The 19,051-nt window shown below is 39.9% G+C and overlaps 1 protein-coding gene across 1 annotated transcript in view; it reads right to left on the bottom strand.

Annotated features, from left to right (window-relative positions):
* Positions 1-19,051, bottom strand: part of Acsl (Acyl-CoA synthetase long-chain) — a 142,860-nt gene that overhangs the window by 76,080 nt on the left and 47,729 nt on the right. The window lies entirely within an intron of this gene.

Below are 19,051 nucleotides of genomic sequence, written 5' to 3'. Positions count from 1 at the left end.
CAAAAATAATTTATTATTTATACTAATATTATAAATCCGAAACTGTCCGTCTGTCTGCTAGCCTTTCACGGCCCATCCGTTCAAACGATTTTGCCGAAATTTGGTGCAGCGATAGCTTGCAATCCGGGGAAGGACATAGGCTACTTTTTATCCCGAAAAATCAAAGGGTTCTCATGGGATTTTTAAATACCTAAATCCACGCGGACGAAGTCGCGGGCATCATCTAGTTATTCATAAATTTTATATATCCTATTTTTATTCCTATCCATCCATGACCATGATCTTGACGCACCGATTCCCACTTCCATGTCTTGATAAGTCAAGAATCAAGATCTTAGTTAATTTTTAACACCGTGAACAACGCCATCTAGTGTAGGGTAGCGCTACCAAATAATATGTTGAATGCCTTTGTCGATAGATGTCGCTATAGCCTCAATAGCGGACTGAAATCCGAACGCGCCGGTTGTTTGAATCGGCGACCGTTTCGGATTTCAGTTGCACTATTGTCGTTGGTACCTACTCCTAGCACAAGACGTCATCATTGGCTATAATATTCTTTAAAAAAATAAAACACTCAAAGTCCAAACGCACACTGCGCTGTAAGGAATGTAGGTACTTGTTTCTATTCGGCGCAATCTGCCATAATGCCTCGTTATGGGGAATTTGGCCATTAGGTAAGAAAATTGGCCAATTACAAAAATTGTCATGAAATAAGGAAGTGGAAACTTCGTATTATCCAATTGAGGTCACGCGTCTTGAGTTGGCTGACGAGTGATGAATGACGGCTCCTTAGCATTTTCTCAGACTTGGGCGCGTTTGGAACCCTCGAAGCTTTAGTTTTAAGTGTTTGTAATAATTTATCACCATTATATCTTACAAATCCATCAACTCACAATCAAAATGAGTAATTTACTACCCATTTTGAATAAATCATTTGAATTTTGAACCCATCGCCGGCTCACTACAGAGCACGGGTCTCCTCTAAGAATGAGAAGTGGTTTGGACTTTGGACATCGTTTCGCGCTGGCCAAGTGCGGATTGGCAGACTTCACATACCTTTGAGTACCTACATTATGAAGAACTCTCAGGTGTGCAGCTTTCCTAACGATTGCTTTCCTTCACCGTTAAAGCAAGTGACATTTAATTACTTAAATCGTACATAACTCTGAAAAGTTAGAGGTGTGAACTTTTAGGTGTTATGTAAGGAACTGAACCCGGACCCTCCGACTAAAAGGCCGACGTTTTAACTCCTAGGCTGTCACAGCTTGTTCCGAGCTATAGTCCACGCCAATTAAATAGTCGTTCTTGAAGTTAACCGCAAGACGCGTCGCAATTGCACTTTTCAGGCGTCAGTGGAGCGCGCAATGCGAGGGAGCTGAAAACACCAGCCTGCCGCACCCCGTGTTCACCATGTGCATTAGTGTGAGTGCTACATCCGTACATAGTACACGAGCGCGTCGCGTGGGACAATACCTGCGCGAGCTCACACTTGCATCGTAGGCCAGACGCCACCTACCGTGAACTATACTACCTAAGTACCTACTGCCTAACAAATCATCGTCGGTGCATCTCCGCATTGCAACGTTAATCATGAAACTAATCAGTGTGACTCACGCGCCTTCTCTATTGTTGGTTTGCTGCGCACTCGCAGTGCAAAGTTCAGTGATGACTACACTCGTTGAGATTCATACAAGGATCGTAAGGTCACGTACTTGTTTGGTTTGTACACCAGTTTGACAGTTGACACCCTCTTGGTGCTGTGGTGCGTTTCGTAGAAGCACGAGTATAGGTACAGGTTCGATCATTAGCTAATTTATACTAGACTAGCTTATGGTCATGACTTCGTCCGCTTGGGCTACATCAACCCACTTAGGAGTGGAATTTCGAAAAATCCTTTCTTAGTGGATACCCACTGATAAGTCAATCAGTCAGTCAGGACTTTATATAGATATACAGATGATGCCTGTGACTTGAATATGTCACTCGTCTTTAACTGGGTAGGTATAAAATCCATGCAAAAATTCATGCTCCTAAAAACCAACAAACAAACACACTTTCGCATTTATAATTATATAGTAGGTAGTGATATGGGCAAAATATGGGTTTGAACTATGAAGGTACCACCCTGCTTGTAAACCCTTTTTAAAAAATCGGAAATGAGAAGGTTTATTTTATTTTTATTTTATTTATTAAATTAACTAACGGCTACTTACACTAATACATTTAAAAAAAAAACTTAATTCTGAAAATATTACTTACTAAGTGCAGTCGCCAATTATAAGTTAATACAACATTTACAAACATATGTGACAAAATAAAAAACAAACATCAATAAGATTAAAGATAATACTTCCTACTCAAGACTTCCAATATGCAAAGATCTTTTCCCGAAACTTATATAAAGAGTCAGAATTAATGTCAATGACAGAGCTGTGGTGGTTAAGAGTTTTACAGTTTTTAGTTTACTTCACGCTGGCCCAGTGTGGATTAGCAGACTTCACACGCCTTAGAGAACATTATGAGGAACTCACAGGAGTCCAGGCAGCTCATGTTTTTATGATGTAGATTGTAGGTACCTAATAAGTTTCTATAGTGTTAGTAGAAGCATAATCTTCGAGTTTCATGTCACTGTACGCATGCGCTGCCGTGTGAATGAAACATAAGACAACAAGAACAAGTTCGGGGAACGTAGAACAATGTGTGTTATGTGTTCCAATCGATTCGCTGAACTCTATCAAACTTTACTATTTTGATGGAGTTTACCGACTCACTTGCGTTTTTAATGGAATAACAAGTAAGTAGGTAAAAGTTACGATTAACTGGTGGTTAAGACGTCCGCTCCCTGATCGGAAGGACGGGGGTTTGGTCCCGGGCACGCACCTCTAACATTTCGAAGTTACGTGCGTTTTAAATAATTAATTAATATCAATGCCTGAAAGTTCTCCATAATGTTCTCAAAGGTGTGTGATGTTTGCCAATCCGCACTTGGCCAGCTTGGCAGCCCATGGTCTAAACCCTTCCCTTCTAAGATAGGACCTGTACGCCGTAGTGAGCCTGCGATGGGTTGATCTTCTTACAATAAGTAGGTCCTGCAACCTACATGTAAGTCTGCGGGCACGAAGTTAGCGGCGACCGAGCGGAGACGACTGCGGGGCGAAGCGTGTGGCGATTTGGTAGCGGCCTCTTGCGTGGGCACGAAAAAACAAATAAAAAAATACGTAAAAGACTATAATATTATACTTGTGCAAGCTGAAACAAAAAAAATTACATGGATCTTTAGAAAGAGATAACGATTTTGTAGAGCGTTGTGTCTGTCGTTGAGAGCGACAAAACGTCACATGGGTATGAGTGACGGAGACAACGCTTTACAAAGCCGAAATCGCATTCTAAAGGTCAATGTACAATATTTTCTGCCGCGTACTGTGGTTTGTTCCTGTCGCTTTCGCGCCGCTGTTCGCCCCGCTCTCGCCCGTTTCGTGCGTGTCGGTTAGCTTTTGTTAACCGACTTCCAAAAAGGAGGTGGTTTTTAATTCGGCCAGTTTTTTTTCGCCTTTTTTTAAAATGTATGTAAGTACATCTATTTTTTTCAGGTTTCTGGACCGATTTGCAAAATATTTTTTTTTAATCAACAGAGGATGTTTCGGTGGTGGTCCCATAAAAATTATTCACGTCGCGTTGCCGCCCGCAGCCGCCATCGCTCGGCCACCGCAAATTTCGTGCCCGCAGACTTAAGATGTTGTTCCCATCGCTACCAGCTTATTGTTTTTTTCGCTTGTAAGAGATGAGCTACTTAAGTCTGTCGTAAATAAAAAGCTATTGTGTGTTGTGGGAACTGGAATCACCGAGATTCGCCACCTGTCGCCTCGTCTTGGGTTGAACCAAAACAAACAATTTTAGTACTTATTACCGAAAAGAAAAAGGCTATTTTAGCTTACAAACATGCATTTATCGATAGTTTGTATCCATCGATTCCCAAACTTTAAAGCCATACATATTATTTATTTATGAAGTTACGTCATGTTACTTTAATTTGTAGGGCGAATCTTTGTGTGGTTTCTTTTTGTTTAAAAACACATCATTAGAGCCAGAATAGTCCCTCATAAAAATAAACGGCACATGTGTTTGGAGCTCACAAGAAACTATAGTTTTCGCCTGAAATAATAGATTTTTTACAGTGTGTAGTGTGTACGTGTTTGACGTACACACTACACACTGTAAAAAAGCTAGCAAAAATGAAGACAGGTGGTAGTTACCTACTGATTATTACTGATAAAGAATAACAAAGAATATATTTAAAAACCTCTATTTTTAAAAGTTCGCAATGTATTGCAAATAAAACATCTGATAGACGCTAAAGGTCAACAATGGGGCTGCCCCGATTACGCCGCGTATTAGGGATGTTTTCTGACTCTGAACAGAAGATGCGCACGCATTTCTCTGGGCAGAAGGCTGCCCAGCACGTATCTAAAGAATCCTAGGTATCATAGCCAGGAAGGAAGGCATGGCATTAAGTTTTCTTTATTATCAACTAGCTTATGTTCGCGACTTCATCCGCGTGGACTACACAAATTTCAAACCCCTATTTCACACCCTTAGGGAATGAGTTTTTTTAAATCCTTTCTTAGCGGATGCCTACGTCATAATAGCTATCTGCATGCCAAATTTCAGCCCGATCCGTCCAGTAGTTTAAGCTGTGCGTGTGCGTTGAAAGATCAGTCAGTCAGTCACCATTTCATTTTATATACTTATTTAGACTATATCGACCCACAGTTTAAGAATCGCTGTTTTTTGGAATGCGTGCGTACTGCATACGCCTTCGTTTTCGGATTGTGTGGTTTTGGAACAAGGTCTTTAATTATTAAGTATTGTGGTTTTGTCGTTCTCATGTGTTTGGGTACCGTTTACTTACAATTGAATAAGGTATTATGTTTTATGAACGTCCCAGATTTCATATTCTGTTCACTTGTAAAAATCTGATTGTTTTTTTTTATTGACCATGGAATAGAAAGCATAAGTATAGTTCGCGACATGTCGAGATGGCAATTGGGGTATGAGGCGGGGGATGCCCGCACACCCGCACCTACGCTTGCCCGCACCGGGTAAGTGCGGGGGCTGTGCGGGTGTGCGGGGCGTTCCCTGCCCGATTGCTATTTCAACCTGTCGCGGACTATACACAGGTAAGTAAAATCATTATAAAGTCCGCACTTAAAGGACCAGACCAAATTATTTTTGTATTGCATGGCACATTGCATGGTAACTCATCGGTCGCTGCCTTCTTAAGAAGCCGTATGCCTGATTTTCTTTTTTTTTTAGGAACAATTGAAGCTTCAGATATAACGATTTTAACAAAAAAAAATGTATAAAATATTAAAGGTTTAATCACTTCTTAATAGTCTTGGAGACAAAACATAAATTTCGGAATCGACAGTCGGTTTCGGCAGTTCGGAATGGAGATCGACGCCACATGGCACATGCCGCAGATCCGGTGGGAGGCTGGAGATGTGCATCTGTCCGCGGTTCCCACACCCAGACCCAGGGTTTTTATATTTATACCATTTTTTTTAAATTAGATCTGTTATCGGAAGTACGTAGGTACCTATTGTAAATTTTGTAAGTAATGAACGTAAGTAGATTTGAGAGACCCGGTGCGAGCGAGCGCGGGCTACGTGCGGGTGTGTAGGGCGCCCCCCGCCTCTAACCCCGATTGCCATCACGACCTGTCGCGGACTAAAGGTATCAAAGATTTAAGTTCACACTTTAAGTTAGTTGTTGCAATTATGGCTTAAAGGCTTAAAGTTAGTGACATTTTTTTGATGATTGCTCTGTTACCAGCAGAAAGTTTAGAGTTAAGTTAATAGTCAGCTGTTACGATAGAATAGAATAGAATTGAAGAAAACTGTATTCAAGTAAACAAGTGCTTTTGAGTCGTCAGAATAATTTACCACTGTTCAGCCTTTTTTCTCATTATTTTTTACCTATCTTTCGCCTATCTGTCAAAATGAGGTAATTACCAAATAATTTTAACTACATATCAAAAATTGCGGACCCGCGGAGACGCGGGTTCGATTCCTGCCGGTCCGCAATTTTGACATGACGTTTTTAAAATTATTTAGAAATTTCCTTGAAATGTAGGTACTTAAAACACTATAAAAATAAAAGAAAAAGATAATCCAAAACCCTGGTTATTAATTTTTTTTAGGTTAAATTTTGTAACCTTTAACAACAGTCGGCATAATAATATTATGTTTACAACAGTATTTAATTTCCTCATGACTTATGAACTTTCTCCTAATCAATCATAGTGGGCGATATAGTCACTACCTACATGTATGTTAATATAACATATCAGAATACAAGGTTCGGCCCTTTGTACCACTTAAAGCATTTACGAAACCCTTCCGCCCACTGGTGGGCAGTGGGCGAACTGTATTTAGCATTTAATAACAATTATCTAGTTACCAACTGCTTAACCGTGTTCAATTTTGATTGTGAGTTCAAAATAGAAAACAGTTTTTAGGGCCGGTAACCTAGACGCCCATACACACGATAAGCATTGTCTCTTTTGTGAGAATAAAATATTTATAAGTTATCTTTTAAACACATAGGTAGGTATAGTTCTTGCATTTCACGAGGGCGAGTGGCTCATGCTTGTGTTTAAGTTGTATACCGATACAAAGTTATAGTAAATGTATGCGTAAGGTATAGTAAATGTGTGCGTTAGCGAGCGCTTGCTCGCGAATGATTGGTCCAACATGCACGCACACTTACGTAATGTCCGTGTATACGACGTAACCACAAGTACGTAAAGTTCCCTCGCCTTCGTGAATCGCAAGAACTAAAACGTATAGTGCGACAAGGCTCTTTTGGCACTTGAATGACATTGACAGGGGGGCGTTGTTGTATAACAAAAACTGCCAGCAAATAAAATCTCCTCAATTTTAAGGAATAGGTAAGTATATTGAAAATGTCAAAATCTGGTAAGTTAATTTAAAACTGAATAAGAAATTGGGGAAAATGCGGGCTTGCGTATTTTTCGCTGTCTCAGTCAGGACTATTGCCAATCAGTACCCTCATTATAAATGCGAAAGTGTGTTTGTTTGTTGGTTTGTTGGTTTGTCCTTCAATCACGTCGCAACGGTGCAAAGGATTGACGTGACTTTTTGCATGTAGGTATATACTTAGATAAAGACCTGGAGAGTGACATAGGCTACTTTTTATCCCGGATAATCAAAGAGTTCCCACGGGATTAATAAAAAACCATCATAGGCATCAGCTAGTACCAAATAATTAGGTCGTATATTTCTTTCATCGTCTGGGCATTCAATACATTGGCATAAAATTACACTGCTTCTTAAAAGAGAGCATCGCTATATTACTTTTACATATTGAGTATTGACGCTCTTTTGCTTCCCTGGTGGTCTCTCAGGACTAAAGAACTCGTTGTTGCAGTGAATTTCGCTTGAGATGCATCCAAATTGTCCATGGGACGCTTTCTAAGGTTCATTAAAATATAACAAGACAGCATTGAAGATAAAATACGAGTACACTGTACATAATATGCTAATTTTAACTGTGAGCTGTTCGGACCGGTACCTAGTGGCTTCGGCCGTGATCAGGTGACAGGTGTTCTTGACGAGGATGCGAAGAATAATCCAGATTCTGGTCTGGATATCTAGATCCCGAAACCCGAAAAAAATCGATTTTAATAGCCACAAACACTAAAAATTAAAATACGTACTTGAGAATAAGTGTAGAATAAGGTGTAGTCCAATAATAAGCAATATTTTTTGGAGCCAGACGAACCTTTTTACAGTAAGCGGCCGAAAGTAATGTACATCGGCCTTTAGAATGACATTTCGGCTTTGTAGAGCGTTGTCTCTGTCACTCATACCTATACCTATATGACGTTATGTCGGTCTCAACGACAGAAGCAATGCTCTTCAAATTTGCTATCTCCTTTCAAAGGTCGATGTACATTACTTTCGGCCGCGTAATAATATTTTTTTGTGACTCCACATCCACAGTGACACCGACTCCAAAAAAATATTATTCGAGAAAAGGTACGTAGTGCCTCGTCCTTTAGTTTGGCTCGTCTTGGTGGGGGCACTACCGGGCCCCTGATTACCTATAGGTAATAATATTTTTTTAGTTCTATAGAACTATAATAACTCTTGAATAAAATGTATTGTAAATCTCAATCGTGGTTGAGTAAATTTTTGTGGCGCTCATCTTGTAATTTTTCATCAAAGCAGGAGCATTAATTGTCGTTTAAATGCGTTTACGTGCTCAAACGCAAACTTGACATTGCGCGGCCGGAAGCTAAGCAGGGGCGGGCGGCGGAAACGGCCAAAGGGGTTACAATGTTTCGTGGAAGGGCGGCGTGCTCTGTTCAGCGCAGGAGAGCTACTGGAGCAAGCTCTTTTTAGGGTTCCGTAGCCAATTAATGGCAAAAAACGGAACCCTTATACATTCTTCATGTCTGTCTGTCTGTCTGTCTGTCCGTCCGTATGTCACAGCCACTTATTTTCCGAAACCATAAGAGCTATACTGTTGAAACTTGGTAAGTAGACGAAGAAGAATTTTACTAAAAAAAACCGGCCAAGTGCGAATAAGGCTCGCGCAACGAGGGTTCCGTACTACAGCCGTATTTTTTCGACATTTTGCATGATGCATAAAAATAAATAAAAATCTGTTTTAGAATCCACAGGTAAAGCCCTTTCATATGATACCTCACTTGATATAGTTACCTTACTTCGAAAATTGAAAATACTAATTATTAGTTCATGACCACATTTTAAATTTTTTTGTGTGATGTAACCACAAATTCACGGTTTTCAGATTTTTCTCCGAATGTCTGCTATAAGACCTACCTACCTGCCACATTTCATGATTCTAGGTCAACGGGAAGTAACCTGTAGTTTCTTGACAGAGCGACAGACAGACAGACATACAGACAGATAGGCATCATAGCTTTTGTTGTCACAACAAAATGAGCTTTATAGGCAGTGAGATTTTGAGACGACTATAATTAAGATGCAGCACTCTAGTGACACAGTTACGGGCAATGAAAGCTTCTCATTTTGTACCAAAAGATTTGATTGTGTAAGGAGTTTTAGGGCTATTTCCATCGCTTACTGGAGCCAGCCGCTTGACCGATGTAAGCACAACACCAGCGCCACAGAAAGTAGTAACCGTGCAGTAAAGTTATCTAATTCTGTAACGTAGGGCTTGTTTGTGTAAACGTGCAAGCTAATAACATTGTATTGTAGCCTGTAGGGCGCATTATGGCCGACTGCTGTATGCACGGGTAATAAAAATGAAAGGTTTTTTTTGTTTTTTTTATTTTTTTATTCAGATACAAGTTAGCCCTTGACTGCAATCTCACGTGGTAAGTGATGATGCAGTCTAAGATAATAGCGGGCTAACCTGGAAGGGGTATGGCAGTTTTTATTAAACCCATACCCCTTTGGTTTCTACACGGCATCGTACCGGAACGCTAAATCGCTTGGCGGCACGGCTTTGCCGGTAGGGTGGAAACTAGCCACGGCCGAAGCCTCCCACCAGACCAGACCAGAAATTTAGAAATTATAAAATTCCAAACCCCTGCCAGGAATCGAACCCGGGACCTCCCACTATTAAGACCACAGCGCTCACCACTGCGCCAGGGAGGTCGTCAGATCAGGATGTACCGAATCTACTACTTTTAGGTCACCATCATCATCATCAACCGATAGACTCTCTCAAGACAAGACAACTCTTGTAGGGACTTCCACACGCCACGGTTTTGCGCCGCCTGAATCCAGTGGTTGGCTGCGACTCGTCTGATATCATCCGTCCACCTAGTGGGGAGTCTTCCAGCACTGTCTTCCGGTGCGAGGTCACCATTCCAGCACCTTAGGACCCCAACGTCTATCGGTTTTACGAACTATGTGCCCTGCCCATTGCCACTTCAGCTTCGCAATCCGCAACATATTATTGTTCCTACAGGGAATTGGAAAACTTCAAAATCCAAAAATTTAGCCGATTTTGACGAAGTTGCGGGCATCAGCTAGTTTATAATAAGGCCATATGGCGCTGAAGCGGAATTTTGTAACCTTTTGATAACCTTACATAAAAGTTACGTAAACTACGTAGGCAGGGTTAACACCGAGTTAGGATATTTGCCTTAGTACGGGCGGCGGTGGGCGGCGCCCACGACGCTATCGGAAGGTGATAATAAAATTAAACTGTAGGTCAAGTTGCCACACGCATGTCGCAGTGATTGTTTGTTTATTACACGACTATCTAAAAAACCGGCCAAGTGCGAGTCAGACTCTCGCACCGAGGGTCCCGTACTAGGATCAACATTTTTTTGCACGATAAATCTAAACTATTATAATAAATAATTATAAATAAAAATCTGTTTTAGGATGTACAGATAAAGCCCTTTCATATAATATCCAACTTAAAGTAATCTTAATTTAAAAGTTAAAAATACCTTTGATTTTTGATTTTTTTTTGATATGACCATAAATTCACGGTTTTCACTTACGTATGTTATAAGACCTACCTACCTGCCAAATTTCATGATTCTAGGTCAATGTCAAGTAGGTACCCTGTAGGTTTCTTGACAGACACAACGAAGTGATCCTATATAAGGGTTATTTTTTCCATTTGAGGTACGGAACCCTAAAAAAGGAGTGTACAAAAGTGTAAAATATTTTCAGGGTTCATGTACATAATATGTTTCTTTAATCTACCATAACTTCTAAATGCCTGACCTGATTTGAATATATGGAATATCGTCGCAAGCCTTACAACATGCGGAGTGACAATGGCTATAAATTTTTTGAAAAAAATTAATATGGCGGCTGTATGGCGCCATTTTCAAATGTGGAAATTTTTGTTCATTTTTTGTTATTTTTGTGGGCATTACCTATATAGTTTTTAAAAGTATACGAACCGCTTTTTGCCAACGAAGTTACGAGAATCAACCAGTCTATAATCAATCAGAAATAAATAATTTTAATTCATTGGCCCCGATTCTCTAGTCTCACTCTAAACTAAATTTAGAGTATCTGCATCCTTTTCTTTTTACTAATGCTAAAAAAAGAACGGAACATGACTTTCACATTTAAAGACTCTAAATTTTAGTGCACAATACAAATTTAAACAGTAGGTTCGCGAGTGCGTGCTAAAATCACGGGTTTTACCATCTAAAAATTAAATTTAAAACTGTCAAACTGTGTCTGTCCTTTTCATATTACATTAGTAAGAAGAGCATGCGAATACTCTAAAATTAGGTTGTGCTCAGAATTAGCCCCAATTAATGTTGCTTGCGGAAAAGGAAAGCACTAGATTTAGACCTGTTAATTTAGTTTAGTTTAGAGATTGTGTACTAGAGAATCGGCCCCAAAAATGTTGCTTGCGGAAAAGGAAAGCACTAGATTTAGACCTGTTAATTTAGTTTAGTTTAGAGATTGTGTACTAGAGAATCGGCCCCAAAAATGTTGCTTGCGGAAAAGGAAAGCACTAGATTTAGACCTGTTAATTTAGTTTAGTTTAGAGATTGTGTACTAGAGAATCGGCCCCATAGGCCTACTTATGGTGAAGGGTTTCGAAGGTTGATTAATGTCACATGGGGGCGTGCGGGGGCAATGAGAGGTCCAATTATGGTGTTGTGGACAACATTCGTGAGATATTATGTCGTAAAAAATAAAATAATCATATTAATAATTCGAATCCAGTATTTAATTTTTTGACACCTTAATGAGTCGATTTCTCATTAACCAGAAAATATGGAACAGTAAAAAATTGTTTATTTATTGCGTGCATAACTTTTCGGAGTTATATCTATCTACCTATATTATGTACCTATATCTACGTTTTAAGCAATTAAATATCACTTGCTTTGAAGGAAAATATTGTGAGGAAACCCACATGCCCGAGAGTTCTCTACAATGTCTTCAAAGGTGTGTGAAGTCTGCCGATCCGCCAAGTGGCCAGCGTGGCGGACTGTGGCCTAAGCCCTTCTCATTCTGAGAGGACACCCATGCAAGATGATGATGATAGATTACAGGTGCTACGCGACAGGTCAAGATGGAAACCCGCACGTCACGCGCGCTATCTCGCACTGGGTTAACGCTGGGGCTGTGCGGGTGTGCGGGCCGTCCCCCCGCCTTATACCCGATCGCCATCTCGACCTGTCGTAGATACGCAGTGTGACTTCAAATAAAATCTGTATGTGACATCTCTGTTTATATTTCTCATGGCCGTAACAATAAAGTTAGGGTTACAAAATGGCGATTGCGCAAATGAAACTAATCAGTTTAGCAATGACCGCCACCGGGAGTCGAACCTGACACCGCTCTCACACTGCTCCAGATAAGGTAACACGAACCGCTATCAAGAGAAACTAATAAAATTATGTATAGGTATCTTTATATTACACGTCGTATGTCTGCAATCTTTATCCATACTATCCATCATCATCATGATCAACCCATCGTCGGCTCACTACAGAGCACGGATCTCCTCTCACAGTGAGAAGGGTTCTGGCCATAGTCTACCACGCTAGCCATGTGCGGATTGGTAGACTTCACACACCTTTGAGAACATCATGGATAACTCTCAGGCATGCAGGTTTCCTCACGATGTTGTCCTTCACCGTTAAAGCTAGTGAAAAGAGATTGCCCATTTTCTTAGGAGCTTTGGGCCCCCCCTAATATAATTGTTGTGTCACCATGGTTTTAATTTTATTTTGTACACAAATAATTAACTCTTTATACTCTGCAAATGATTTCTATTTATTCACCCTGGTTATAAAGAAATCTTATTTTTTATATTGCTGATATTGAGTTTATATTTAATTAATACTTCTTCAAAATAAATGCATGTTTACGATTCTAACTGTAATTGTGGATATTTTCAATAATAGAGTGAAAAAAGTCGTTATAAAACATAATCGTAAAAAAATAACACATTTAAAAAAAATTAATTTAAGTTTTGACACGACGCGACGCCAAAAAAGAGGGCCCGTTCACGGGCGATCTCCTTTAGTTAATTAAAACGCACATAACTCCGAAAAGTTAGAAGTGCGTGCCCGGGATCGAACCCCGCACCTCCGATTAGAAGGCGGACGTCCTAACCACTAGGCTATCACAGCTGCTATCCATACTAATGTATACTTCCATACTGTCTGCTAGCCTTTCACGGCCCGTCCGTTCAACCGATTTTAACGAAATTTGATACAGAGATAGTTTGCATCCCGGGGAAGGACATAGACTATTTTTTATCGCGAAAAATCAAATTTCCCACGGGATTTTTAAAAATCTAATCCACGCGGAAGAAGTCGCGGGCATCATCTAGTAAGTATATAAAAGTACTTCTGGTCCTATGTAAATACTTCCCTAGGCGAGTTGCACTATTGTCGTAACCACCCCTAGCACAAGCTTTTCGCCTAATTGGAGGGGAAAATGGAATATTAGCCATAATAACAAAGACTAATAATAATTGTTAAAAAAAAACTAAGACTCGGTGATGCAAATGTACGTTGCGCTTTATTTGTAAAGTAAGAGGAAGTTATATTATTCTATCTTACATCTTATTTATTAAGCTGTGATAGCCTAGTGGTTAGGACGTCCGCCTTCTAATCGGAGGTCGGGGGTTCGATCCCGGGCACGCACCTCTAACTTTTCGGAGTTATGTGCATTTTAATTAATTAAATATCATTTGCTTTAACGGTGAAGGAAAACATCGTGAGGAAACATGCATGCTTGAGAGTTTTCCATAATGTTCTCAAAGGTGTGTGAAGTCTACCAATCCGCACATGGCCAGCGTGGTAGACTATGGCCAAAAACCCTTCTCACTCTGAGAGAAGACCCGCGCTCTGTAGTGAGCCGGTGATGGGTTGATCATGATGATGATGATGACATCTTATTTAATTAAGTTTAAACCAAATCTAATCCGAAAGTAGAATGTCTGTTAGTGTAAACTATCACGAACCCGTAACATCCGCTCTGGTTTAGCAACGATCGGTTTCGGTTATTGCTATCCTATTACTTAGGTATAGGCGATTACAGAAATGATCATACGTAATCTTATAACAAACATAACACAATAATAAATCTAAATATATAAAAGGAAAAGGCAACTGACTGACTGACTGACTGACTGATCTATCAACGCACAGCTCAAACTAAGGCATCCGCTAAGAAAGGATTTTTGAAAATTCAACCCCTAAGGGGGTGAAATAGAGGTTTGAAATTTGTGTAGTTCACGCGGACGAAGTCGCGGGCATAAGCTAGTTGTACATAATTTCCCGGCGCATATCATTGCTCCACCAAAATTGCAGGTACTTTTTAAATTTATAGACTAGCGTTAAATCCAGCCATAGACCATAGGATGAACTAGGGTTAAATTAATTTTTTCGTGAACACGTTTAAATTTTTCTTGGCGATGTAACCACAAATTTTCCTTTTACGTGTGCTAATAAGACCTAGACCTACCTGCCACGATAAATCAAAAACTATTACGCATAAAAGTAAATAAAAATCTGTTTTAGAATGTATAGGTGAAGCCCTTTCATATGATACCCCACTTGGTATAGTTATCTTACTTTATAAGTTGAAAATACTAATTAACACTTTTAATTTTTTTCTTGTGATGTGACCACAAATTCACGGTTTCTGATTTTTCCCCTAATGTTTGCTATAAGACCTACTACGGAACCCTAAAAATGGGTTAAAGAATTCAAATACAATTTAGATTCAAGAGTAAATACTAAGATAGTATTGGTGTCATCATTATGTGAGTTACGCAATAGTAATCGAGACTCTTGAGACTGAGTGGAGGACAGTTACGCGACCGGTTCCACGCGTACTAGTGTGATGTCGGACTCATTTACACCGATAGCGAACACTTCCAACAATCAGTGCGTACGCGTAGCGCAGCACAGGGTAGGGCAGTTGAGGTAGACGTAGGCCACAAGCGTATGCTGCGACGCAGCTAAATAACACAGACACGTTCTAGTTTAAAACTTTAGTAGCGCGATTCTAAAAATTCCGTTGGAACTCTTGAACTTTTCCTTTCCTTATAATCTATCTTCATTCCAACCAAATTTTTTTAGCGTTTAAACTATCGTGACTGATTTCCATTATATATAATCCCCCCAATTGTGTAATAATAACCATTTAATGGCTATCGTAATCGTCAAGGAATTCTGCCCTTTGATTGGCTGTAAAAAATGTAAACAGCGAATCAACCAATCAAAGGGCAGAATTTTTTGACGATTGTGATAGCGATGAAATGGTTATTCTTACACAATCGGGGAGAATGTCTGTCCCGGCTTTACTCACACGGCTCGCAGTCACAACTGCGGCGTGTGCGCGAACTGACTCCCTTGAATAAGGACCCCGGATGGGTTTGAAACTAGTCGGGCTAACGTCGACTAAACACGTGAGTAAAGCCGGGACAGACATTATATATGTATAACAATTTTTTTTAGCCAAGTCTGCTCAGTAATTTTTGTGTGAGAGTAACAAACTTAGGTACACACACACATACAAACTTTCGCTATTATTAATATTAGTGTGATAAAGTTTGACGGTTCAACCCCATTATCGGAATTCAGCAAATGATTCGTAATGTCGCAAATTATGTAGCCGCCTTCAACCGCATCTAAGAATCTCACATACAATACATACATGAACCCTGGAAACTATAACACTCTTTTTTTGGGCAGTCATGTAAAAAGTTCGCCAGATGTGGCATGTTCTTGGACTTTTTGGCGATCACTGTTACACCGTTCATAACGACATTCGAACCGGTGTAAATGCACCCCCTGACGACCTCGCAAGGCCGCGCATTCGGCGTCAGTCGCCAGTCGTCACCCAATACGGCGGAGTACCCAGCGAGCTGTTTTTGTGACGCTTTTTTAGCACATTCCCGGCACCTAGCGGTTCCTCTGCCACCTTTATTAGGTTTCCCAGGCATTCCGCGTCCAGTCTAATCGTTGGTCGTTCGATGATTATGTAATTAAGGAAGTTGGATATACGATAGCTTGCCTAGATTAGCTTTAGATTTAGTAGGAGTCAATAACCGAACACTCAATGTCGTTATAATATGAAGAGTTGTTTAGAGCCTTCGGTCGTCTCTGTCGGACTACGTGAGTGAGGGGATTGAGAGTGCACCTGTGTTTGCATACATCGTCGTATCCTACGAATAAGGACACTTTAGAAATGTCTACTTTTCAGGAGAAGCATTTTTGAAAACCAATAGAGTTCTCAACTTCTCGTTGACCTAGAATCGTGCATTTTGCAAAAAAAAAATGAAAATGTATTTTGATGGTACGGAACCCTTCGTGTGTAAGTCCGACTCGCACTTGACCGGTTTTTTTCCTCTGGCAACCCTAAATCCTTAATTCATACACGGTAGTCGCAGGATGAGGCTAGGCTAGGTTGTGGCTAGGTAGTCCGAAAGTTCCATTGCACTGGACCGGTTTTGATAATATTGTAGGTAATTTATTTTGAAAGACTGCCTTTCCGTGGGAATCATGTAAATGATGCTGTTTAGTAAATTAGCGACCGGTAGGAATGTCACCGTTTTACGTCTATATGTATCTAATGGCTGTTGTAATGTCTGGCGTTTTTTAGATCACTCAACGGCAACCTTGACTGCCGCGCGATAGGTTCGTCAGCTACCATCCATTTCTACCACACCGAAACGTTTCGGTTATTTTACCAACTTCATGTTTATTTTTTGCCAGATAACGAAGTTTATAATGAACTAGCTTATGCTCGCGACTTTCTACTGCGACTGCATAAATTTCAACCCCCTGTTTTACTCCCTTAGAGGTTGAATTTTCAAAAATCCCTTCTGAGCGGCTGCCTACGTCATAATAGCTAACTGCATGCCAAATTACTGTTTCAGCTTTGCGTTGATAGATCAGTCAGTCAGTCACCTTTTCCTTTTATATATTACTAGCTTATGCTCGCGACTTCGTCCGCGTGAACTACATAAATTTCAAACTCGTATTTCACCCCCTTAAGAGTTGAATTTTCAAAAATCCTTTCTTATCGGATGCCAACGTCATAATAGCTATCTGCATACCAAATTTCAGCACGATCCGTCCAGTAGTTTAAGCTGTGCATTGATAGATTAGTCAGTTACCTTTTCCTTTTATATATTTAGAAGATTTAGATTAAAAAGCGTTTCCTTTTTGGGATGGGTAATTAAAATCCGACAATAACTTTTGTAAATCACAATAATTATGACGACTACAGCTGGTTTCCCTTGATCTTTAGGTGCGTTTCCATCGGATGGACAAATGAAGTTTGCTACCCGTAATGGGGTCTCATCAGCCTTCGTAACAAGTGGGGCCACGTCGCCGGGGAAATTGTTGCGAAACATATTTTGATTAAAAACGTTGTAAATTGTGTGGAAGTGGCCGGTTTTGCGCAATTAACCGTTTCGCGTAATCGATGAAGTCATACTTTTGAAATGTTTATGGCATGTATACAATATCAACCTGGTACTTATTCTGATTAATAACCCAGATAATAATAATAATAATGTTTGTTGTTTCTGTTACTTTATATTCTGTTGTTTATTTTACTTTTTTTTTTGTTCCTGTTATTCGATTTTCTGTTACTTTACTTTATTTTTTTTTGTTGCTTCTGTTATTTTATTATATGTAGTTTTTTTAAAAATATGATAAAAATGAGAGAAATAATAATGCATACATACTAAATAATATTTAAACGCTAAAATGCATACATAACTTACCAAAATCGATCTGTACCTATATATAAAATTCAAAGTCCTGACTGACTGACTTTTATATATCAACGCACAGCCTAAACCGCTGATCCTAGACTTTAAAGACATGTTTGGAGGGTGAAGAGTAGGTTTGCACTAAGAAATAATTTTTCGAAATTCCACCCCTATGTGGGTTGAATGGGGACTTGAAATTTATGTAGTCCACGCGGACGAAGTCGCAAGCATAAGCTAGTCTAAATTAATAAAAAGAAAAGCTTATTGACTGACTGATCTATCAACCGCTCAAACTACTGGAGTTGGACGGATCGGGCTGAGGCATACAGATAGCTATTATGTCGTTGATATCCGCTAAGAAAGGATTTTTAAAAATTTCACCCCTAAGGGGTTAAAATAGGGATTTTAGTATGTGTAGTCAACGCGGACGAAGTCACGGGCATAAGCTATATAAAAAACCGGCCAAGTGCGAGTCAGGCTCGCGGAATGAGGGTTCCGTACTACAGTCGTATTTTTTCGACATTTTGCACGATAATTCAAAAACTATGAAGCATAAAAATAAATAAAAATCTGTTTTAGAATGTACAGGTGAAAACCTTTCATATGATACCCCACTTGACATAGTCACTCACTTCGAAAGTTGAAAATACTAATTATTAGTTCATGACCACAATTTAATTTTTTTTGTGTGATCTAACCCTAAATTTACGGTTTTCAGATTTTTCCCCAAATGTCAGCTATAAGATCTACCTACCTGCCAAATTTCATGATTCTAGGTCAACGGGAAGTACCCTGTAGGTTTCTTGACAGACAGACAGACAGACAACAAAGTGATCCTATAAGGGTTCCGTTTTTCCTTTTGAGGTACGGAACCCTACGGCAAAGTTGACTGAGTGAATAACCAACGCACAACTCAAACCACTGGACTGATCGAGCTGAAGACATGCAGATAGATGTTATGACGTAGGCATCCACTAAGAAAGGATTTTTGATATTCAACCCCTATGGGGCTTATAATAGGTTCAAAAATGGTGTATTGAATCTTTGAATCTTTGTAGTCCACGCGGATGAAGTCGCGAGCATACGCTATTATTTGTATAAACTAATTAAGCTTTAAGTTAACATCATTTTCAAGTAATCTTCTAATCTTTTCTCATAGCACTGGTGGGTTCGAATAGTCAGAGGGACAATGGGCGAATCAGCGGCGGCCGGTAATGAGCTACTAGCACGAGGCCGAACGACGCGCCACTGTCGAATGGACCTTGTGCTGAACAATGGACGGGGGTTGATGCGACCGCTG

Source organism: Maniola hyperantus, chromosome 1, assembly GCF_902806685.2.
Source record: "Maniola hyperantus chromosome 1, iAphHyp1.2, whole genome shotgun sequence".
NCBI lineage: Eukaryota > Metazoa > Arthropoda > Insecta > Lepidoptera > Nymphalidae > Maniola > Maniola hyperantus.
This window is presented reverse-complemented; position numbering and strand designations above follow the sequence as displayed.